The 24,650-nt window shown below is 44.7% G+C and overlaps 1 long non-coding RNA gene across 1 annotated transcript in view; it reads left to right on the top strand.

Moving 5' to 3' along the window:
• Positions 1 to 23,825, top strand: part of LOC311608290 — a 33,018-nt gene extending 9,193 nt beyond the window's left edge. Inside the window, exon 3 of the long non-coding RNA XR_014782896.1 lies at positions 23,430 to 23,825. This is a non-coding gene — a long non-coding RNA (uncharacterized lncRNA). The remainder of the gene's footprint in view (positions 1 to 23,429) is intronic.
• Positions 23,826 to 24,650: the final 825 nt, after the last annotated feature.

Here is a 24,650-nt window from a genome sequence, read left to right as displayed (position 1 = left end):
TTTTTCTGGATTATGTGCAGTAAATACTCCTGAGGGCTGGGCCCTGTGGTTTAGCAGTAGGATGCTTCCCTGGCACATACAAGACCCTAGGGTTTATCCTCAGCACCAAAAAAAAACCAAGGGACATTACGTTTTAGTTCTTGTTTGTTTGTTTTGTTTTTAAGACGGAGTCTCTCTATGTAGTCCTTGCTGTCTTGGAACCCACTATGTAGACAAGCTGGCCCTTAGCTGACAGAGATCCCCCTGCCTCTGCCTCCTGACTGCTGGGAGTAAAGGCATGTGCCTCCAAGCCGAGCCTGGTTCTTTAATAAAAGTACCTTTTAGCCATGCTGTTTTCCTTCTACACGCTCTCTCTCCTCCTTCTGTCACTCCGTGGCTAACCCTTGAGACTCAGTGGACTTCTCAGGCTCTTTCATAAAAATATTGCTACTGCCTGCCTTGCATGCTGGGACCGTGGACTGAGAGAACCCAAAGGATTAAATGTCTGGTCTGAACGTACAGGGTCTGCCCACGAGAAACTACCGTCCCCAGTGGAACAGGGAACTACTAATTCTGTGTAAAGGAGGTGTGGTCTATGGAAGCACCCAGTTTGCAGTTTGCCCTGGCTGCTTTTGTGTCAGTTTGACACAAGCTAGGGTCATCAGAGAAGCAGGAACCTCAGTTGAGGAAACACCTCCATGAGATCCAGCACTAAGGCGTTTTCTCCATTGATGATCAACGGGGGAGGGCCCGGGCCATGGTGGGTGGTGCCATGCCTGGGCTGGTGGTCCTGGATTCTACCAGAAAGCAGGCCGAGCAAGTCAGGGGATGCAAGCCAGTAAGCAGCACCCCTCCATAGCTTATGCATCAGCTCCTGCCTCCAGGATCCTGCCCGGTTTGAGTTCCTGCCTTGACTTCATTCAATAATGAACAATATATGGAACTGAAAGCCAAATATACCCTTTTCTCCCCAACCTGCTTTTTTGGTCGTGATGTTTTGTCACAGCCACAGAAGCCCTAAGACAAGCTGATGTATAATATATACACAAAATACACAATATCTTTTGTTTTATTATTTTCTGCTATTAAAAATAACTTCTTGTTGGGCATGGTGGCACATGCCGGTAATCCTAGCACTCTGGACGCAGAGAGGCAGGGGGAGTAAAACAAGTTCAAGGCCAACCTTGTCTACACTGAATCCAAGGTCAGCCAGGGACTACACTGTGAGACCCTGCCCTCCCCACTGGCAGAAAAAGTTTTGGTGAGCGAGATGTGGTAGTTCATGCCTGTAATCCACAATTGGGAGGCTGAGACAGGCAGGTTACGGTGGGGTGGAGGCCAGCCTGGGCTACGTAGTGAATTTCAGGATAGCCTAAGCTACAAAGTACAACTTGGTCTCAAAAAACAAAACCCCCTCATAGTTCTTAACCTCTGCCTAAGAACTCCTCCTTATTCTGGTTTCTGAAGAAAAGTTGGAAAAGAATAAACACAAAGACAGAAGCCTGGGGCCCCAGAGAGATGGCTCAGTGGTTAAGGGAACAGACTGTTCTTCCAAAGGACCTGGGTTCAATTCCCAGTACCCACATGGTAGCTCACAACTGTCTGTAACTTGAGTTCCAACGGATCTGACACCCTCACATCAATGTATATAAAATATAATAAAATACATTAGTATTATTTTTAAGACAGAAGTTAACAGCCAGGTTTCCAAGAGGAAAGCCACTGAGGGCCACCACCTAGCCAGTGGGTGGAGGGATTGCCCAAGGCTCATGGACTCCTTTCTCTTGTAACCAGCATAAGGCATTGGCTACCACAGCCTCCTTGCCATCTGCTTATGACTTTAAGGCCATCTTCGGAGCAGCCTGAAGACAGGTGGCTCTCTTTCTTGCTGGCTCACAGAGTGATCCTGCCACTGTATCCGCTGGCCCTGTACCATGGAAATCTGACAAGCCGGCCAACAGATGGCTTTTCTCTCTCTCTCTCTTTTCCTTTGTTACAGTCAGAAAGAGGCCCAGAGGAGGAGCAATCCACAAGCATACACACGGCCCTGCACACGGCGGGCTTGTGAAACTCACTCTATGGGAAAACAATACTGCAGGGGGTGTCATTTTCAGTTGCGTTGCTGCTGGTGTGACAATTTAAATAGTACTGTGTCCCCGCTCCGCTTGGGCCTGGTTTCCTCTCTTGCATAATGCACACATCAGCTTCTTTGTGCTGTAGATAGCAGAGAGCCCATGGATAGTTCAGCTCCGAGAGCCCTGGAGCTCTCTAATTTCTAAGTCAAGTAGAGACTTTGTGGCATAGACACATCTTTATATCTTATATTTTTATTGCTAAGCCAATATATCAACGTCAGAGGCTAATTTTATTTTTACTTTTTCAAACAAAGCCTTGCTGAAGAGCCCAGACTGGGTTGGAACTCACTATGTAGCTTGTGCTGGCCTCAAATTTGTGGTGTTTCTGCTTCGGCCTCCTGGCAATTGGAATTTACAAGCATGTGTCATCAGACCTAGCACAGATGTATGAGTTTTGATACAACGTACAATATTGTTTTCCAAATATACTTTTGCCATCATTGGGTTAATACTAGATAATTTTATACAATGGCAAACTATAATAATAGGAGTATTTCTTCAGAGGAAGGCATACTTTTGGTTCCAAACTCTTAGAATAAATCAGGCACTGAATAGAAGTCTGGAATGGAATCTGTTTTAAAAATAGACCAATATGCAAGGCTAGCATGCAAAACTAACTGAGCAGCAAATATGGAGGAAATAGTAAAGACTTGGGCTACATATGTTGATTTCTGAAGTGTGACCATGATAATTGAAACTGCAGTGCTTACGTCACCTAATGTCTTCACTGCAGTGTCCTCATCACAGTAGAGCTGCTGGCCAAGGGTCTGGAAGGCAGCCCAGGGGGGGAAAATGCTTGCCTTGCAAACATGAGCATGTAACTTTGATTCTCGCACTCGTTGAGAAAGCCGGGCATGGTGCCCTTTGCCTCTAAGTCCAGCAGCAGGCAGGCAGAGAGAACAGGTTTCTGGAGCTTACTAGCCAGCCAGCCTATGCTAACTGGTGAGTCCCAGTACCCAGTGAAAGACCTTGTATCAAAAAGTAAGATGGAGCCTGGGCAGTGGTGGGTGGTACATGCCTTTAATCCTAGCACCAGATAAACAGGGGCAGGAGGATCTTTGAGGTCAGCCTGCCTGGTCTACAGAGCAAGTTCTAGGACAGCCTAAGTTACACAGAGAAACCCAGTCTGGAAAGCAAAACAAAATACCGCCCCCTTCAAAAAAAATCCCAAAATAAAACAAAACAATTGAGGAAGACACTTGTCATTGATAGCTGGACACATGCGCGCACGCGCACACACACACACACACACACACACACACACACACACACACAGTGTTCTTTTCCTGCACATATGGACACACACTGTGATCTTACACCTGCACACACACATTGACACACATACAATAGAAATAAATGGCTGAATTTGAATCATGGTGGCAACACTTGCTTTGCCTGTGCAAAGCCCTAGGCTTAATCCCAGTACTTGCAGAGAGAGAGATAGGTGGGGGAAGATAAATAAATAATAGTGACATTGGTAGCTAATTTTTCATGTGTAGGTTGTTGAGATTGGTGTTTATTTTTGTTTGTTTGTTTGGAACATGGTCTCACTGTGTAGACCAAACTGGTCTTGAACTCACAGATGTCTATCTGCCTCTACTTCCCAAGTGCTGGGATTAAAAGTGTGTGCCATCATGACAGGCAAAACCACTACACTAGATACAGATTTATATATATCACATCTGCTAGCACTTGGTCTCTTCAGCTCTAGTGGGTAGATATCATTACTACCTCCTGTCTTTTATTTTATTTATTTTTGTTTTTTGAGACAGGGTTTTTCTGTGTAGCCTTGACTGTCCTGGACTCACTTTGTAGACCAGGCTGGCCTCGAACTCACAGAGATCCACCTGCCTCTGCATTCTGAGTGTTGGGATTAAAGGTGTGTGCCACCGCCGCCTGGCTATTACCTGTCTTTTAGATAGCTGAGAAACCCTGAGGCACAGGAAAGTCAAACAACTTGTACAGTGTTGTATAATATATATGATATACAATGCTATGCTAATGTTTTATATATATATGTATATATATATGTGTATAATGAAATATTTTCTTATGGTTTTCCCAACATCCTTAGAGTTATTTGTTCCTCTTCTCTTCCTCCGTATAGTCTTCTTTCCTTCTTCCCAATTTAAAGTCTGCTCCCCTATTTTTCTTTTCCCTCTTTATTATCACCTTCTTAATAATTAGAGGATTGCAAATTAAAAGTACTGGGATTTCAGGCTGGAGAGATGGCTCGGTGGTTAAGAGCGCCACCTACTCTTCCAGAGGTCCTGAGTTCAATTCCCAGCAACCACATAGTGGCTCACAACCATCTATAATGTGATCTGATGCCCTCTTCTGCAGATAAAGCACTCATATAAAATAAATAAATAAATAAATAAATCTTTTTAAAAAAGTACTCAGGACAGCCGGGTGTTGTGGTGCTCGCCTTTAATCCCAGCATTTGGGAGGCAGAGGTAGACGGAATCGCTGTGAGTTCGAGGCCAGCCTGCTCTACAAAGTGAGTCCAGGACAGCCAGGGCTACACAGAGAGATCCTGTCTCGAAAAACAAAAACAAACAAACAAAAGTACTCAGATTTCACTGCCTCCTCTTTAACAGCTAAGATTAAGAAACAGTTGACAACACATGCTGGCAAGGATGTGGGGAGAAGAACCATTCACTACTCATGGGAGTGCAAACTGTTGTGGTCACTATGGAAACCATGTGGAGAAATCCCAAAAGGCTAAATGTAGACCCACCACATGGTCCTGCTATACCATCCCTTAGCATTTACTCAAAGGACTCCGTTGTGCTTCCCAGATAAGTCTCAGCCATGCCCACTGAAGCTCTACTCACAGCAGCTCAGAAATGGGAACAACCTAAATGTCCTTCGACCCAAAATGACTAAGGTGACATCATCTTGTCCTGACCCCATTTTGTGGCATTAGACAGTTCTCATCCCTCTAGCCCTCCCCCCTCAACAGACACATCCGCCTCGGCAACACATTTGGGATTCCCATGGCCTTGACCATCGTCGAGAGGTATTAATCAAAGTAACTAAGTAAAATAAAACAATGAGAAACAACATAAGTCAAAATAATTGGCATGTTATGTCTAAGATAACACCATGCGATGCTCTGCCAGGAATGAGCGCGTCAAGGCTACTCTGACTTTCCTCCAACGCTGATGTAAATTATGGTCTTTGTGGGTTTTGTCTGTTAAAAACTGCATCCCTGAGCTTGGGTACCAAGAGATTTTTCAGAGGCACAAGCCTGCCCTTGGTCTGGCCATCAATAAAAAGAACTTAAACCTTTTAATTAGCTTAGACAGCATGGTTGGCAGTAACTATCTCACGTGGATCATTTCAAACTGAAGAATGGATAGTGAAAACGTGGTGCACATACTCTGTGGAATGCTATTTAGAAAAAAGAAAAATAGGAAAATGGATAGAACTAGAAAATACTTTCCTGAATGAGGTAACCCAGATCTAGAAGCGACAAATAGCCCGTTCCCTCTTATTTGTGTATCTTAGCCTTGAATTTTTATTGTTTCTGTTGTTGTTCTTTGGATGTGAGTATGCAGCTTGGAGTCACTGCAGAAAACAAGAAAGCAAAGAGGAACTGGGGGAGAGAAGGCGCTCTAGAGGGGACAACAGAACATAGGTGCTGTCAGGATGAACTTTTAAAAAAGAAAAATAACTCAGCTACTGTAGCTAGGCAGAGTGGTTGGTGAGAGGAAGTCTCAGCAAAGCAGGATCTGACTGGATATGGATGGTTTTTCCCCACACAGGGCCGGGGCCCCCAGAAGGGCGAGTGGTCTTTTGACATGAAGACTGTAGAAAGGGAGTCAGGGCTGGAGAGAGGGCTTAGCAGTAAAAAGTAGTTTTAACACTGCAGCCAATCTTGGTGGCACACACCTGTAATTCCAGCACTTGGGGAGGTAGAGGGAGGTAGGCGGATCTCTAGGAGCCCTCCTGGTCTAGGAGTCCATGACAGCCAAGGCTACACAGAGAAACCCTGTCTCGAAAAACCAAACCAAACCAAACCAAATAACTAACCAACCAAACAAAAACAAAAGCAGTTGGTGCTTTTGCAGGGTATCAGAGTTTGGTTCCTAGCACCTACATCAGGCAGGAAAGGAGGGAGGGATGGAGGAGGGACGGAGGGGGAGGGAGGGAGGAAAAGGAGGAGGGAGACAGATATAAATAAAAAATATTTTTTCTTTATTTTTTTTTCCCAAAGAGGGCCAGATGTGGTGATACACACTTTTTTTTTTTTTAGATTTATTTATTTATTATGTATACAGATTTCCTTATTGATGGTTGTGAGTCACTATGTGCTTGCTGGGAATTGAACTTATGACCTTTGGAAGAGCAGTCAGTGCTCTTAACCTCTGAGCCATCTCCCCAGCCCCCGATACACACTTTTAATCCCAGCAATTGGGAGGCAGAGGCAGGTGAATCTCTGTGAGTTTGAGGCCAGTCTGATGTAGATTTCCAGCCCACACAGTGCTATACAGTGAGACGTGGTCTAGAAAAAAAAGAAAAAGAAAAGAAAAGAAAAAGGAAAAAAAAGGTATCTGTATCAGGTAGATGGTTAAACTAGATGACCTGTAACACACTTTTCATCTGAAGGATGCTATGACTTCAGGCGAGGACCCTTTGTTATAGACACTATAAGCCTTTGTTTTCCTTAATGTCAGGTTCCACTTACTAACTTCACTGCAGCTAATCTTTATTATTATTATTTTTTAATCCGAAGCATTTGCCAATGAGAACACGGCTTTGTAGTTTGTGTAAGTCTTTGTCATCCTGCATGTTGTCATCGTTGGGGTGTTATTACACCTGAGCAGCGTTATGAGAGTGGGAGAGGAGATTGCAACATAAACAGGGAAGTGACTGTGCTGTGCTGCTGTGGTCGGCCCTGGCAGGCAGGGAGCCAGACACAGGACTACACTGTAAAGCCCATCATGTCTGGCTGAGGACTCTGCCCAGCGCACTAAATCATCACCTAAGACTTTAAGAGCACACTGGAAAATTATGGGGATTGGACTGTGGATGCAAGCTGATGTCACACTCATATTAACGTAGTTTATAAGTGACTCAGGGGAGTTCCAGTGACCTTCCTGCTGTGGGGGGATGGTAATTGCTCCTTCGGTGGGACTAATAGTTGTCCTTAAACCTTGGGAAGCCCTTCATTACATACCCGATGGCAAAATTTATCTTCCCTTTGGCTCTCAGCCAGGGTGCGTGCCAGTGTACGTGTATGTGGCGGCAGAGGTTGTTGGCTGTCCTCTTCCTTGCTTGATTTCTACCTTGTTAGTTTTTCACCCTTCTATTTTTTTTTTTAAAGATTTACTTATTTTATTCTATGTGTATGAATATTTTATCTGCAAGTTTGCATGGTGTGCATGGCACTCACAGAGGTCAGAAGAGGGTGTCAGATTCTGTGGAACTAGAGGCCCCCATGTGGGTCCTGGGAATCGAATCCAACCAAGTCCTCTGCAAGGGCAGTAAGTGCTTTTAACTGCTGAGTCGCCTCCCCAGTCCCTCCACCTTATTTTTTATTTATGTATTCTTACTTACTTATGTTTTCTTTTCCTTCTTCTTTTCTTTTTTTCTTTTTTCTTTCTTTCTTTCTTTTTTTTTTTTTTTGTTCTTTCTTTTTTGAGACAGGGTCTCTCTATGGAGCCCAGGCTATCCTGGAACTTGCTCTGCAGACGAGGCTGGCTTCGAACTCATACAGATCCATGTCTCTGGCTGCTATATGCTGGGATTAAAGGCGTATACCACCACGGCCGGTTTACATTATTATTATTATTATTAATCATCATCATTATTATTATTATTTTGGCTTCTCGAGACAGGGTTTCTCTGTATAGCCTTGGCTGTCCTGGACTCGCTTTGTAGACCAGGCTGGCCTTGAACTCACAGCGATCCACCTGCCTCTGCCTCCCAAGTGCTGGGATTAAAGGCGTGCACCACTACACCTGGCCTTAACATTGTTTTTACCATTATGTACTGTGCACAATTTCACTCAGACTTCTGTCATTTCTCTGGGGCCAATGGAAGGGTACAGTTCCCATTGCTGTGAGTTGAGGGTGCGTTTGGCCATCACATGCACCAGACTGCCTCAGAGAATCAGTGCTTAGGCTTTTGCTCTGCTTCTTAATTCTATGTTTTTGTCTTGCTCTAACGTTTTACAGGGCTGTTAATGTGTAGTTACTATGGAGATAGATGAAAATAAGCATGGGATGTTTTATATCAAGTTGTTAGCAAATTTCTCATATAAAAATAGGATGTGGAGTCTGGAGAGGTGGCGCAGGGGTTAAGAGCCTGTAATACTTCTGTAGGGGGTTGGAGTCATAATTACTTGTAACTTGTATAATTACTTGTCCAGGGGATTTGGTGCCTTTCTCTGACCTCTGAGGGCATCTGCATTCATGTGCATATCCTCCTTCCCTGACACACACAGTGCACATAGTTAAAAATAAAAGACATATTTAAAAAATAGGATATAGAGAGCTAACAGGAAGTCCAAGTAGGAGATTTGAGGCATGATGCAGTGGGGAGTGGGGGGAACAGTTAGCAGTGCCAAAGTGTAGACAGCGGTGCCCCCCAAAACATTTTTCTCCCCAAAATATTTTTATTCGACTTTATGTTTTGTTCTGAGACAGAGTCACATGCACTGCAAGTGGCCTTAGATGCTCTGTGTAGTTGAGGGTAAGCCTGAACAGCAACTGCCTCCACCTCCTAAGTGCTAGAGTTGCAGGTGTGTTCCCACATTCCTGCTCCCCACCCCAAACTTTTGTTTTGTTTTGTTGTTTCTAGACAGGGTCTCTCTGTGTAGCCTTGGCTGTCCTGGACTCGCTTTGTAGATGAGGCTGGCCTCAAGCTCACAGCGATCCTCCTGCCTCTGCCTCCCTGAATGCTGGGATTACAGGCTTGTGTCACCACGCCCTGGATCACACCCTAATCTTAAAATGAGCCTTTTGCTATGAACACTAGGAGTCACTGTCATTGAATGCACAGTGTACCTTACCAGGAAAATATTATCTTTTCCTTTGGAGGGATTTGGCCATTTTCAATCTTAGTAACCATTCTCTTAAGAAAAGTGGTTACATGGTTAAGTCTCTTGACGAAGCTATTTCCCACATAGACAGATTGTTTGTATGTGCCTGTTCCGTGCTCAAGTTAGTGGTAGTGTAACTCGGATTTAAAACATTAAAGGATGCAGCTTTACTTTGAGTAAATTAAGACTTGCTTTGTAACCTGACCAACTAATGACTAATTATGGACAAACACCCAGAGCAGTGCGCTCTTGGGAACTTCAAAGAGAGCTGGCCGGCTGGAGGTAATTACAAGCGTCCTTAAGTTTGTGTTACTCATAAGGAACCCAATATGGTGAGGGTGGTGCCCACGGTCACTGAGTAACTTGAGCCAGAACCCTTGAGATGCTGGTGACTACCAGTGGGCCCTCAGAGTCATTGCTTTGTTAGGAACATGTGTTATTTACATATATTAGATAAATATTGAAAGATCAGCTTAGGCTAAAAATACTAAGAGTAAGCTGGTAGCCCTGAGTACTAAACAAATGAACTCATTCTGTGGTCTTTCAAAGCAAAAATTATTTTGTATCATGTCTGTGTTGGATTCCAGTCAATATGTAAAGAAGCCAACATGATCCCAAAGGGAGGTGACATGAAGTTTGGGCTGAAAAGTGACAGATGTGTTTGTGCAGCCAAGAGTACATACCTCAACTTGCTACATTCTTCTTTTTAGAAAAAGTATACTTTGCTACATGTGGAGAGACTGTTAATTTTGAGAATTAATTTAACAAATTCTGTTTTCTCTAACTTTTTTTTTCTTATGGCAACATGAGGTTTGCTGAGACCATGTCTCCAGAGAACGCCGAGGCCACAGCCACAGAGTCTCACCAATGTGCCTACCTGAACATGGGGCTGAAAAAGGACAACAGTAGACAGGTCAAAGTTGACCCTCGGCCATACCCACAGGTCTACAGGCAACTTGGGGATTCTGAGAGCAGGAGAAATGGTCTTCCCCAGGGAAAAGCACACCAATTGGCTATCCAATACCAAATGGCCAGCCCTCTGACATATAAGTGACAATGTTCAGACTGAGCAGGTTGTCTTTCTATATTTAGGAATATGTGTGTGTGTGTGTGTGTGTGTTGTGTATAATATATATTCTACTCACAGACATATGAAATAATTTTTTTTGTTTTTTATTTTTGAGACAGGGTTTCTCTGTGTATCCCTGGCTGTCCTAGACTCACTTTGTAGACCAGGCTGGCCTCAAACTCACAGCGATCCACCTGCCTCTGCCTCCCTAGTGCTGGGATTAAAGACGTGTGCCACCACATCCGGTTTATGAAATAATTTTTTAAAAATGAGCCTGACGTGAGCATGCTGTTAATCTCAGCACTTGGGAGGCTGAGGCAAGAGATTTGTGAGATTGGAGGCTAGCCTGGCCTACCTAGTAAGACCCCCATCTTACAAAACCCAAACTACACAAACAAACCAAGCATCAGGAAAAGCCCCAGCAAAGCAATTGACTTCAAAATCTTTCTTCCTGGCAGGTGACTTGAGCAAATTAGACTCCTGTCTACACCACACTTGCTCTTATGGATCAAGAAGCTGACATTTGGGCTGGGTGCAGTGGTTCACGCTTGTACTCCCGACACTCAGGAGGCAGAGATAGGCAGATCGCTGTGAGTTCAAGGCCAGCCTGGTCTACAAAGTGAGTCCAGGACAGCCAAGGCTACCCAGAGAAACCCTGTCTTGGAAAGCCAAAAATTAAAATTAAAATTAAAATAAAGAAGCTGACATTTGGACTTCCAAAAGAAGGGACAGGTGTCTCTCTCTGTCGGGGAGGAAGGAGCAGGTGATTGTGGCACCTTGAATTCTTGCATTCTGTGTGCATACCCACCTCCTCCGGAGTACAAGGCCTCCCTGTGCCATTCAAGCAGTCCTCGAACGCCCCCGGAAGCTCAGAAAGGCTTAAACTTTTCATCCCTCTATTTCCACCTCCTAGGCGTCTAGACTTCTTTTCTGTGAAAGGTCTTCCTTTTGCTGTCCAGTATTACCATGAACTTGTGGCCTTCGCTAATGGACCTCCCAAGTAGCCACGCAGCTGCCTCCCAGCGTGTTCTGGCTTGGTTTTATGTCAACGTGACACAAGCTAGAGCCATCAGAGAGGAAGGAGCCTCAGCTGAGCAAGTGCCTCCATGAGATCAGGCTGTCAGCAAGTCTATTCAGGCATTTTCTTAATTAGTGATTGATGGAGTTGGGCCCTGCCCACTGTAGGTGGTGCCGTCTCTAGGCTGCTGGTCCTAGGTTCTAAAAGAAAGCAGGCCACGAGGAGGGCTGAGGCAGTAAGCTGCACATGCCCTGGCCTCTGCATCAACTCCTGCCTCCAGGGTGCCTGCCTTGTTTGAGTTCCTGCCCTGTGTGATTTCCTTTAGGGATAGACTACAATGTGGAAGCATGGGAGCTTTTCTTCTCCAAGTTGCCTTTGGTCATGGTGTTTCATTACATTAACGAGGCACACTACCACACCAGCTTTTATTACTTCTTGCTTGTTGTTGTTGTTGTTTGAGACAGGGTTTCTCTGTGTAGCCTTGGCTGTTCTAGACTCATTTTGTAGATCAAGTTGGCCTCAAACTCACAGTGATCCACCTGCCTCTATCTCCCAAGTGCTGAGTTCTTTTTTTTTTTTTTAAATATAAATACCAGCTTCTTGGCTCACTTTATTGTTTACATCAGTCCTCTTAAGAATAGAGTCCAGAACCTCTCCGCTGAATGTTCAAATGCTCAGGCACTTGGATAAATTGTTCAGGTGACCAGCAGAAACACAGGCCTGAATCAAGTGATTCTGAACTGGAAGGGACTTTGAGGACATAGAACGTCCAACCTTCTTATTTTACATACACAACACCGAAGCCTTTCGAGAGCCACAGAGCCAGTGAGGGGCAGAGAAGTGGGGCTGCAAGTGTCTCGTGGGTTCTCTAAGAGGGAATCACTGTCTAAGGATAGCTGAGGGCTCCGTCCCCTGGTCTGTGTTTCTTCCAATGGGTCGTTACTAAGCACTCCTGGTAGGAAGCATAATTTCTGATGAAGTGGATTTGGGCTTCATATTGAAGGACATAAATTGTGAGTCTGTTATGTACAAACAGCACCAAACAATTCACTTCACACTGTTTTATGAAACAATCAGATGCCATGAGGCTGTTCCTTATTGGGATGTGTCCTCAAATGAACTCGTACACTTGAGTCCTTCATCTTCTGTTCCTCTGAGTGGCTCGTTCACACACACGGAGGAAGCTAATCTAATCTGAAATTCCGAATTCCCTGGCCTGCATTTAGACATAACTGTCTTTCTAAAAAACAGTCTTCACCTTAGCCTTAGGACCAGTCAATTGAGTGCCTCCTCACTCAAGGACAAGCTCACAAGACAAGCTGTCCACCACCCAAGGTGGGCATCCTTGGCACTCTTCCTTTGCTTTGACCTGATGTGTCTTTGTGGGCACAGTCAGTTTGCACAAAGCAAAGAACATTAGGGAGTAGGAACAGATGAAGAGAGAGAAGAACGTTGGTATTATCATCCTGGAAGCAAATTGAGTTTGCACCGTCCTGCTCTCCAGACAGTCATAGAGGGGTAGATTGCAGAGCCTGGCTTGGTGGAAGGCATAAAGTTGAGGCACTTTTACCCACGTGTGCATCCACACAGCACTAGGTCCCTTTCATATGTTCTTCTGTTCAAGTGCCTTACTTTTCCCCCCCTGGGTTGGTGTTTACTGTTGGGAGGAGGTTTGGTGGTGGTTGTTTAAATTTTAACTTATGCATCTATTTGCCCAATACATATCTCTCCAGCAACAATTATGTACCAGACATGTTGGCGCGGAGTGTTTATACATACTGAAAAGGAAAAAGAATTAAACGTGCTCTCTGCCTTTATGGCTGAGATTAGTGAGACATAATAACACAGATAGAAGGTACAACTTGATGAGCAATATTTAGGGGGTTGCTCAGAGCTCTGGGAAGCAGAGATTTGACGTAGTTATAAAGTGAAGCCACGGGAAGCTTCACAGAAATGTGAGGAAGTTGGGAGCTGGTGTGGTCATGCACAGAGGCAGGTGGATCTCTGTGAGTTCGAGGCCAATCTGATCTACATGGCAAATTCAGTGGTGCTGGTGCACGCCTTTAATCCCGGCACTCAGGAGGCAGAGGCAGGTGGGTCTCTGAGTTCGAGGCCAGCTTTGTCTACAGAATGAATTCCAGCACAGCCAGGGCTACACAAAACAACAAAACAAAAACAAACAAACAAAAAGAAGTGGGGGTCATTAAGGAGATAAGAATATTTTTATTTAAAGCAATCTACATAATGATCTAAATAGTAACTGATGAAGAAATGTAGTATGTTTTCTATTCTCTTTTATCTGGCAGAGGTTAGAAAGGGTCTAGGTAGGCTGGTTAGGTTATGAAATGTAAACATTTATGCTTGATTAACAGAAGTGGAAACAACAGAGGGAAAACGAATTTTTTGTTGTTGTTGTTTTTGTTTTTTTCCGATACAGGGGTTCTCTGTGTAACAGCTCTGGCTGTCCTGGAACTTGCTCTGTAGACCAGGCTGGCCTCAAACCCACGGAGATCCACCTGCCTCTGCCTCCCAGGTGCTGGGATTAAAGGTGTTTGCCACCACCACCTGGCCTGAATTTTTTTTTTTAAGATTTGTTTATTTATTATGTATACAGTACTCTGCCTGCTTGTACCCCTGCAGGCCAGAAGAGGGTATCACATCATATTATAGATGGTTGTGAGCCATCACCTGGTTGCTGGGAATTGAACTCAAGACCTCTGGGAGAGCAGTTGGTGCTCTTAACCTTTGAGCCATCTCTCCAGCCCGGGAAAAGTGAGTTTTGACAGATTGTAGATGGCTTGCACCTGGAGGTAGAGAAAGTTGTCATGGTGACTGGATGGTTCATTGATACTGCAGAACACAGAAGAAAACTGGGGTTAAAGGCGTGAGCCACCACACCTGACTTATTTTATTTTATTTTTTTAGTTGTAGTCATTGGCACTAACTCTTTCATAAGCTGACAGGAAAGGAGGGACAACTGTTAACCTGTGTTAGAATCCCAGGACGCTTGCTCTGGCCTTCTAGTGTCTGGGTGACTATTTCCTCCTTGGGCTGTCAATTTTGAGTTTAAAATTGATCTTTTTGCCGGGTGGTGGTGGTACATGCCTTTAATCCCAGCACTCAGGGGGCAGAGGCAGGTGGATAGCTATGAGTTCGAGGCCAGCTTGGTCTACAAAGGGAGTCTAGGACAGCCAAGGCTAAACAGGGAAATGCTGTCAAAAGAAATATAGAAAAACTAAATATGTTTGAGTCTGTAGGCTAACATGACTTATCCTATAACAAATTATAATTTTGTGGATTAAAAATGATTTTAATTTACAAAATTTTAGTTTATAATAATTAATTAATTTTTAAAAATATTTTTTTATTTATTAAGAATACAGTGCTCTGCCTGCATGTACACCTGCAGGCCAGAAGAGGGCATTAGATCACATTATAGATGGTTGTGAGCCACCATGTGGTTTAGGACCTCTGGAAGAGCAGTCAGTGCTCTTAACCTTGAGCCATCTCTCCAGCCCCAATTTTTGGTTTTCCTATACAGGGTTTCACTGTAACCTTGGCTGTCCTGGACTCGCTTTGTAGACCAGGCTGGCCTTGAACTCACAAAGATCCGCTTGCCTCTGCCTCCCTGAGTACTTGCTTAGTTTTGTAAGAGGAGCCATAGGCTATTGTTAGGTCTGGAAGAAACATAGGACAAGAATCACTCATGACCTGTGCCTCCTCCGGTGCCTCTCACCCCGCCCCCTACCCTCCAACCCAGGGCCTGGCCTTCCTTCCCTTTCCCCAGCCTGATCCACATATAACTCAGTGTTTGGGGCTATTCACTCTCTTGGCTCTCATGCTCTCTCTCGGTCTTCTTGGCCCCTCTTTCCTCTCTCTTCCCGGCCTCTCCGCTCTCCCTTTCTTCTCTTGTGGCCCAGGCTATTCTGCTGGCTGTGTTCAAAGCAGTTGTGTCCTCATCTTCACTTGGAGAAAGGGCTGGCACTTGGCTGAGTCGTTTTCATGGAGAATAGGACCAAACAGCAGGAATAGAGGATCCTGCTATCCGGACCCTGGACGTCAGCTTCCGCTTTGTCCTACTTCTTTTTGTTGTTGTTGGGTTTGTCTGTTTTGTTTTATTTTTAAGACAGGGTCTCTCTGTGTAGCCTAGATGGGCCTGGAACTCTCTAGAACTTCATAGGTAGACCAGTCTGGCCTTGAACTCAGAGATCCGCCAGCTTCTTCCTCCTGAGTGCTGGGATTAAAGGTGTGAGTCCTTTATCTGGTTGCAGGTTGACAGCTAATTACAGTGAAAAACTTCACACACTCATCACACACACACACACACACACACACACACACACACAGAGAGAGAGAGAGAGAGAGAGAGAGAGAGAGAGAGAGAGAGAGAGAGAAAGTTGTGACCTCAATTTAGAGTGAAGGTATTTTTATAGCAGTTTGCCCCATGAACAAAATGTAGTTTCTTTCCACTACCGCTATATATGTACATGAGTGGTGTGTGTGTGTGTGTGTGTGTGTGTGTGTGTGTGTGCGCGCGCGCGCGCGCGCGAGTGTGTGTGTGTTGGGGTGGACCTCTTCGCCTGGACCCCACTTTAGACACCACCTCACCCAAAGAACCAAACCAAACCACAACAAAACGGCACAGAGAAATCCTACAAGCATTCAAACAGGAAGGTGAAGGAGGGAAGTGTGTGTGTGTGTGTGTGTGTGTGTGTGTGTGTGTGTGCCTGTGTGTTAGTGTTTCTCTATTACAAATCTAAGTAAGCACTACATGAAGGTTCCTCCTCTTTATTTTTTTTTTTTTTTGAGGGGGCAATGGGGAAAAACCCACATGTGTCTTGATTTTCTTATTTTTAAAAATTAAAAAAAAATTTTTTTTTTGTTTTTTGAGACAGGGTTTCTCTGTGTAGCTTTGGCTATCCTGGACTCACTTTGTAGACCAGGCTGGTCTTTAATTTACAGAGATCCACCTGCCTCTGCCTCCCGAGTGCTGGGATTAAGGCATGCGCCACCACGCCCGGCTTTGTTTTTTTTTTTTTATATGTTACGTGTAAACATTTTGAAATAAGTAGATGAGATTTGCTGAGGTAAAATCATAGCTCTCACTTTTAAAAAGATAAATGTGAGTGACCATGGTCCAGGATCACAGGTTCATGTTACCCCAAAGATTATATTCTAACATGGTACCAGTTTCACGCAGTGCTACTTCAACAGAAAAAAAAGCCATAAATCAAGATACTTTAAAAATACATTGGTGAGAGCCAGGCGTGGTGGTGCACATCTGTAATGCCAGCACTCAGTAAGGCAGAGGCAGGTGGATCTTCATGAGTTCGAGGCCAGCTCAGACTACAAAGTTAGTCCAAGATAGCCAAAACTATACAGAGAAACCTTGTCTCAAAAAACCAGAAAAAAAAGTTCCATAAGTGGGCTCATTTTTTGTCAGTAGGCAGTTTGTGAAGTTCCAGTAGTGACTGGTGTGCACTCTTTGCCACATGCCGTGCACTGCATTGCTAGCCCGTTCTCCCTGTCAGCACAGTCCAGTCATCAGCTCTTGGTTTCCTGCGGCAAGACTGCTGCATTTCCATCCATTTCCCAGCGTGTCAGTGGAGAGAAGCATTTGACAAGGTTCATCAGAGCCACATTATCCCAGTCGAAGTAGCAAGGTATGGACACAGATAGAGCATGGGGCCGTACTGCTCCGTGCTGATCTGCAGCTTGGTGGCAGCCTCTGTCCCCATGCAGTTCCGGCTCACCTGTGAGGGGGACTTGGTGGTCATGGTGGTGATGAGGTAGTGGAGGGTCTGGCCTGGAGCAGCCAGCTGGCACCCACGGTCAAACACTGTCAAAGCAGGAAGCATTGCTGACTTTGGGTAGAGAACACCTCTCACCCTTTCTTGAACACCTATAGCTTATTCTTAAGTATTAGGAACAGATTTCTAAGATAGGAGTCTTTTTTTTCCTGTTATGACTTTAATGTTGTTTTTGACACCACCCCCTGCCCCCCCACACACACTCTGTAGACCTGGCTGGTCTCAGACTCAGAGAACTGCCTGCCTTTGCCTCTTGAGGGCTGGGATCAGAAGTGTGCACAGGCACACTTTGATAAGAGGATTCTATTGTTCCATTTCAGCTGTGGAAATAAAATGCAACACAACAACAAATAATTCCTAGAACATTTGGGCTATAAACCAGGATTATAACACACACACACACACACACACACACACACACACACACACCACAACAACAATAAGAGAACTGTTGAAAGCTGAGGAGCTCCCAAATTGTTTTCTTAAAAATAGGTGACCAGATTGTGAATTCAAGGCCAGCCTGGTCTACAAGGCAAGTCCAGGACAGCTAAGGCTACACAAAGAAACCTTGTCTTGAAAAACAAACAAACAAACAAACAAACAAACATAATAGGTAACCAACTGGGTGATCCATTGTCAAGGCAAATGGGATTCACAGTGATGCATTTATCCAACAGCAGCTCAATCTCTTCATGGAAATATCAGGAACACATTTTTACCACAAACACGCAAAGAAGTCCTGAGAAAGACATAGAATAAGGAGGTCCCATGATGGCACCAAGTTCACTCTCAGAAGTCGGCTTTAAAAAGAGCCAAGAAGGCCAGGCATGGTGGCGCACGCCTTTAATCCCAGCTCTCGGGAGGCAGAGGCAGAGGCAGGGGAATCTGAGTTGGAGGCCAGCGTGGTCTTCAGAGTGAGTTTCAGGACAGGCAGGGCTACACAGAGAAACCCTGTCATGAAAAACCAATAAACAAACCAACATATAAATATAGAGTGAAAGGCTGAGAACATGGCTCAGCAGGTAAAGTGCTTGCTATGCTTGCCGGGAAAATGGGAGAAGTGGAGTTTGGATTCCCAGAACCTATGTCAAGGCGTAGGTGCAGCCCACCTGTAGTCCCAGCCAATGGGAGGTTGGACAGAGATCCCAGAGCATGCTGGGTGGCTAGGCTAGCTGGGTTGGCAAGCTCTGGGGTCAAGTAACACATCCTGCTCCAATCCATAAGTTCGAAGTGATTGAAGAAAATACTTGATGTTGGCCTCTGGCTCTCCACCCACATGTGCACACACATGCATACATGTGGACTCCACATGCCCACATGGGTCCATACACATGTGAACAGACATATACACATGCACATGCGGAAAAAATGTTTTAAATGTAAGTTGAGCATTTTCTCATTAAATTTTCTTCAAAAGCATAATATTATGATTTGTGTAATATGTCATGTGACCATGGAATAATCCACCTACTTGTTTTTCTAGTTTTTCAGTATCACACAAACACATACAAACACACAGGCCTTTATAGTGTGGGTTTCTAGAAGAGGAAAATCCACATCAACAGAAATAAATATGTACCCGGGCGTGGTCACGTACGCCTTTAATCCCAGCACTCGGGAGGCAGAGGCAGAGGGATCTCTGAGTTCTATGCCAGGCTGGAAATCAAATGTGCCACGCATGCACTGTACTGTATCCCCACTCCTTATTGTAATTAAAATACCTTTCAAAGCTAAAAGGATACATAGTATTTCACTGCCATTCATATTTGTAGCCATTCATTATTAATAGAATTCAAGGTGTTTTCTATTTATTAGCCACTTCTTTGTGTGTTCACGTAATTTTCTGAGACAAGGTTTCATGTAACTCAGGCTGCCCTCAAACTCAAAAAAATCCTCCTTCCTTAGGCTCCTAAGTACTGGGATGGCTGCTACTTTTTTTTTTTTTTAGCTGCTACTTTTATTGCATGGTATAATCCTTCACCATTGTCCATTTTATGTCTTTAAGATATGTTAAATCAATAGACACTACAGAGCAGTTTAGGTGTACAAAAAAAAAAGGCTGGAAAGTAGAGGTTTTCCATACACATTACTGCCCACTCTCTCGACACCTCCCCCTCTTCCCCTCCCAGCGCTTCCCTCAGTTGTTAGCACCTTGCACTGGTGTAGGACATATGTTACTGTTAATGAGGCACAGTTGTTACCTGACTGTTCACTGAAACCCCCATTTCGCATTAGCATTCCTCCTTTGTGTTTTAGGAGCTGCTGTCTCAGTGTCCTCAAGGGACTGCTTCCAGACCCCTCCCCCAGGATTCCAAAGTCCACAAATAAGGATGCTCAAGTCCCTTATGTTCAAGGGCGTGGTGCTTTCACACAACCCCCACACACGGATGTATTCCTGTTCGTATACAGGTCAAGTCATCTCTGACTTACTTCTAGTACCTAGTAGAATGCAAACACTACCTAAAGCGTTTCAAAATGGTGTCCTTCCGTGAGTAGTGAGAAGACAGTATCTGCACATGCTCAGTTCAGATTCAACTGGCGCCCGTAGGTCAACTGCGAGGCTGGCTGAATCCGCAAAAGTAGAATTCGTGGCTACCGAAAGCCAACAATACATTACGGGTTTCGGCAGACGCCTATGACACGGATGCACTCACCACTGCAAGCTCACACTGAATAGTCCCTAAGAGTCCATGCTCTGCATATTCAGCCTTCCTGCCTTCTATCCCCTGGCGCACCCAATCTTCCTACTGCTTCCACAGCCTTAGCCTTTCCACAATGTCCCAGTGTTGGGACCACACAGTGTGCAGTCTTCAGACTGGCTTCTTTGACTCAGTAACAAGTATTTAGTGTTCTTCTCTGTCTTTTTGTGTCTTGGTAGCTCGTTTACTTTCATTGCTGCGTGATATCTTAGTGTGTAGATGATGAAACTGTGGCTTATTTGCTCATTGATTGAAGGACTGCTAATTTGCATGTGTATGCAGTTCTAAATAAGCCAGCTATAAACATTCATCTGCAGCCTTTTAGTTTTTGTTTTCGAGACAGGGCCTCAGTGTGCCATCCAGGCTGGTCTTGAACTCATGACCTTCCTGCCTTGTGCCTCTGAGTGCTGGCGTCACGGCAAGTCTCGTTTATGTGGTGACACAAGCCTGGCTCACATACAGGCTTCCCTGGAGACATGATTTACAGCTCCCTTGAGTACAAGCCAAAGGATGTCACAGTCTATGGTAGAGCGTATTCGGTTTGGTAAGAAGCTATTGTCCTGTTTCCCGAAGTGACTGCACCATTTTGTATTCCTACCTACAATGAAGGAGAATTCCTATTGTTTATAAAATGTCTTAAACACCAAGCCATAGGCTATTTGTCTATGAAGAACAACTACTGTCACATATAGAATACAGTTTCTCCTCCCCCTTACTGACTTTGTTTTAGTACTCCTTTAAAAAAATTATTTATTTATTGTATATGAGTGCTTCTTTATCTGCAGAAGAGGGCATCAGATCACATCATATATGGTTGTGAGCCACCATGTGGTTGCTGGGAATTGAACTCAGGACCCCTGGAAGAGCAGGAGGTGCTCTTAACCACTGAGCCATCTCTCCAGCCCAGTACTCCTTTTCAATGGTTAAAATTTTCCTTTGCTGGCAAGGGTTTCTCAATTTTTTATTTTTTCTTTCTTTCTTCCTTCCCTTCTTTCTTTAGACAGGGTCTCACGATGTAAGGCTGGCCTGGAATTTACTAGGTAGACCAGGCTGGCCTTGAACTCAGAGATATATCTAATCCTGCTTTCCCATACTGAAATTAAAGGTATGTACTATCATGCTGGCTAATTTTAAATTCTTTGTTGTTGTTTTTTCAAGACAGGGTTTCTCTGTGTAGCCTTGGCTGTCCTGGATTCTGCTTTGTAGATCAGACTGGCCTCGAATTCACAGAGATCCTCTTGCCTCTGCCTCCCAAGTGCTGGGATTACAGATGTGCCCTCTTCTGGCATGCAGGTGTACATGCAGGTAGAGCACTCATACATACATCAAATAAATAAATAAATAAATCTTTTAAAAATATTCTTAAAAAAAGAAAGAAAGAAAGAAAGAAAGAAAGAAAAAAAAAGCCAGGAGGCTCAAGAGAGATGGCTCAGCAGTTTTGAGCATTTGCTGTTCTGGTAGAGGACCAGGATTCAACAACCAGCACCCACAAGTCTCAGGGGATTGGATGCTCTCCTGAGTGCTGGGCTTTAAAGGCTAAGGTCTCATTTTTTAAAATATTTAAATAATTTTTAAATTATATTAAGAAAATATTTTGCATAGCCAGGCCTGGTGGTGCACATCTTTAATTCCAGCACTCGGGAGGCAGAGGCAGGTGGATTGCTGTGAGTTTGAGGACAGCCTGGTCTACAAAGGGAGTCCAGGACAGCCAAGGCTACACAGAGAAACCCTGTCTTGGAAAAATGAAGAAGAAGAAGAAGAAGAAGAAGAAGAAGAAGAAGAAGAAGAAGAAGAAGAAGAAGAAGAAGAAGAAGGAGAAGAAGAGGAGGAGGAGGAAGAGGAGGAGGAGGAGAAGGAGGGGAGGAGGAGGGGAGGGGGAGGGGAGGGGGAGGAGGAGGAGGAGGAGGAGAAGGAGGAGAAGAAGAAGAAGAAGAAGAAGAAGAAGAAGAAGAAGAAGAAGAAGAAGAAGAAGAAGAAAAAGAAGAAGAAGAAGAAAATATTTTGCAAGAGCCTAAAAACAATTCAGCCGAGCACACTCAAAGTCTTTTCTCAATTAAAACTAAACAAGTAAAACACACACACACACACACACACACACACACACACACACACACACACACACATACACACACACAAACAAACCCTAAACAACTCATCCTAAGACAGGGCTTTCCCTTTTCCCTTTTATAACCTGCCATTTGCCTGTGGCCACATCCATCTCCTTTCAATCTAGAGGAAGTCCTTTGTCCCTGCAGGGCAAATGTCCTTTCCTCCACTCTCCCTTGCTCCTTTTCTTTCTCCCTCATCCTCGGTCTCCTGTCGTTGTCTCTTATTTCCTGCCTTTATCCTTGTAGGACTCACTCACTCACTCACTCACTCACTCCTCCCTCCCTCCCTCCCTCCCTCCCTCCCTCCCTCCCTCCCCCTCCCCCCCCCCCCCCTCTCTCTCTCTCTCTCTCTCTCTCTCTCTCTCTCTCTCTCTCTGATATTAGCCCTCTATCAGATGTGGAATTGGTAAAAACCTTTTCCCATTCTGTAGGCTGCCATTTTGTCCTTTTGATGGTGTCCTTTGCCTTTCAGAAGCTTTTCAGTTTCATGAGGTCCCATTTACTAATTGTTGACATTGGTGTCTACACTATTGGCGTTCTGTTCAAGAAGCTGTCTCCTGTGCCAGTGCATTCAAGGCTATTTCCCACTTTCTCTTCTAATCAGGTTCAGTGTAACTGGTTTTAAGTTGAAGTCTTTGATTCCGTTTGGAACTGAGTCTTGTGCAGGGTGACAGGTATGGATCTCCTGGCATTCTTCTCTACACAGTCACCCAGTTTGACCAGCACCATTTGTTGAATATACTGTCTTTTTTTTCCAATGTGTATTTCTGGCCTCTTTATGAAAAAGATCAGGTGTTCGTGTATGTGGGCTTATATCTGGGTCTTCAATTCTATTCCATTAATCAATGTGCCTGGTTTTTTTTTTTTTTATGTCAATACCATGTTGTTTTTAGTACTACAGATTTGTAGTATAATTTGAAATCAGGAATGGTGAGACCTCCCACAGTTTTTTTATAGTTCAAGATTGGTTTTAGCTATTCTGTTTTTGTTTGTTTGTTTTGTTTTATGTGTGTGTTTCCATATGAAGCTGAGAATTGTCCTTTCAAGATCTGTGAAGAATTGTGCTGGCATTTTGACGGGGGATTACACTGAATCTGTAAACTGCTTTTGGTAGGATGGCCATTTTAACAATGTTAATCCTACCAATTCCTGAGCATGGGAAATCAAGATGAGATTTTTAAAAGAGAATTTCAAGCAGTGAGAACAAAGGTTTGGAAAGTCTTGAGTTCCCTTTTAGAGGCTAAAATACTGTGGTTATGGAAAGAGTGAGGGAAACTGTGATGTAGGACTGGGAAGGGCCCTGGGCTGTAGCTGGAGGCAGGCACAGGGATGTAGTCCATTGTGTGTAAAAGCTACTTCCAGAGCCTACCATTGATTGGGAGGGCATTTTGGAGTGGCCGGTGTGGAGTCAGGAACCAAGCATTGGTGAGAGAGATCTCTAACAGGGATAAGCTGTGGGGGAGTGGGGTGGGGGGTGGGGGGTGGGGGTGGGAGGGGTGGGAAGAGGGAGGGAGACTCAGGGTCAACTAACCAAATAGGTGTTTGTTTTCTATACTCTAGGATGGCTAACTGGTGGACTGGCGTGCCAGTCCTTCACCTCTCAGCCCTGCTGTCTGGCAGACCCACCTCCTGCCCTTCCTTCCTGTGTATGCTAGGGAGCTGATCCTTAAAGCAGTATTGCCAAGCTCTCTTGTCAGTCAGCTTCTGGTCATAGAATCTGTCTCGGGGTTCCATTGCTGTGATAAAACACCATGGCCAAAAGCAACTTGGAGAGGAAAGAGGTTTTTGGCTTACATACATCTCCTAAATGACAGGCATGGAAACCATGACCAGAACTCAAATCAGGTGGGGACCCGGAGGCAGGAACTGATGCGGAGGCCACAGAGGAGTGCTGCTTACTGGATTGCTCCTTATGGCTTTCTCAATCTGTTCTTTATAGAGCCCAGGACCAACAGCCCAGGGATGGCCCATCCACAGTGGGCTGGGGCTTCCTCATTAGTCATTATTTTAAAAAAAATGCCCCTCAGGCTTGCCTGCAGCCTGATCTTATGTCGGTGTTTTCTCAGTTGGAGTTTCTTGCTCTCAGATGACTCTAGCGTGTGTCAAGCTGACATCAAGCCAGCCAACCAAAGTGTCTATCCCAACCTCCCTGCTCAGTGGCATGAGCAACAGCAGCTGAGTGTCCTTTGCTATCCAGCATGACAGAGGTCAGCTCCCAGTCCTGGACTAACACACATCCATGATGCCTCGGGGTTGACGTGGAACCCACTTCCTCTCACCTCGAGTCTGTGGGCTGCCTCAGCTGCCTGTTTCCTCTTTTAGCGTTCCTTTATATTTCTATAACCACTGCCACCACAATCAAAGCACAGCGAGTGCATGTCTGGAAATGCTGTCACGAAACCCACACTTTGTGCAGTTAATAAAAACTCAACTGAAGCTGCTGGTGCAGGTTTTTGTTTTTGTTTTCTGACCTAGCCCTGACTGTTAAAGAGGTTATGACTGGACAAGGGTTGGGGTGTCCCAGAGGTGGCAGGAAAGGAAGAATCAAGGCTGGATCTGTTTCCCTGTTTTGTTTTGTTTTGTTTTGTTTTTTCAAGACAGGATTTCTCTGTGTAGCCTTGGCTATCCTGGATTCACTTTGTAGACCAGGCTGGCCTCGAACTTACAGAGATCCACTTGCCTCTGCCTCCCGCATGCTGGGATTAAAGGCATGTGCTGCCACCACACCACCACCCAACCCGCTTTCCCAGGGTTTTTGTTTGTTTGTTTGTTTGTTTTTGT

Source organism: Acomys minous, assembly GCF_964271855.1.
Source record: "Acomys minous genome assembly, chromosome: 11".
Classification (NCBI taxonomy): Eukaryota; Metazoa; Chordata; class Mammalia; order Rodentia; family Muridae; genus Acomys; species Acomys minous.
The sequence above is the reverse complement of the archived record's forward strand: the minus strand, read 5'-3'. Positions and strand labels throughout refer to the sequence as shown.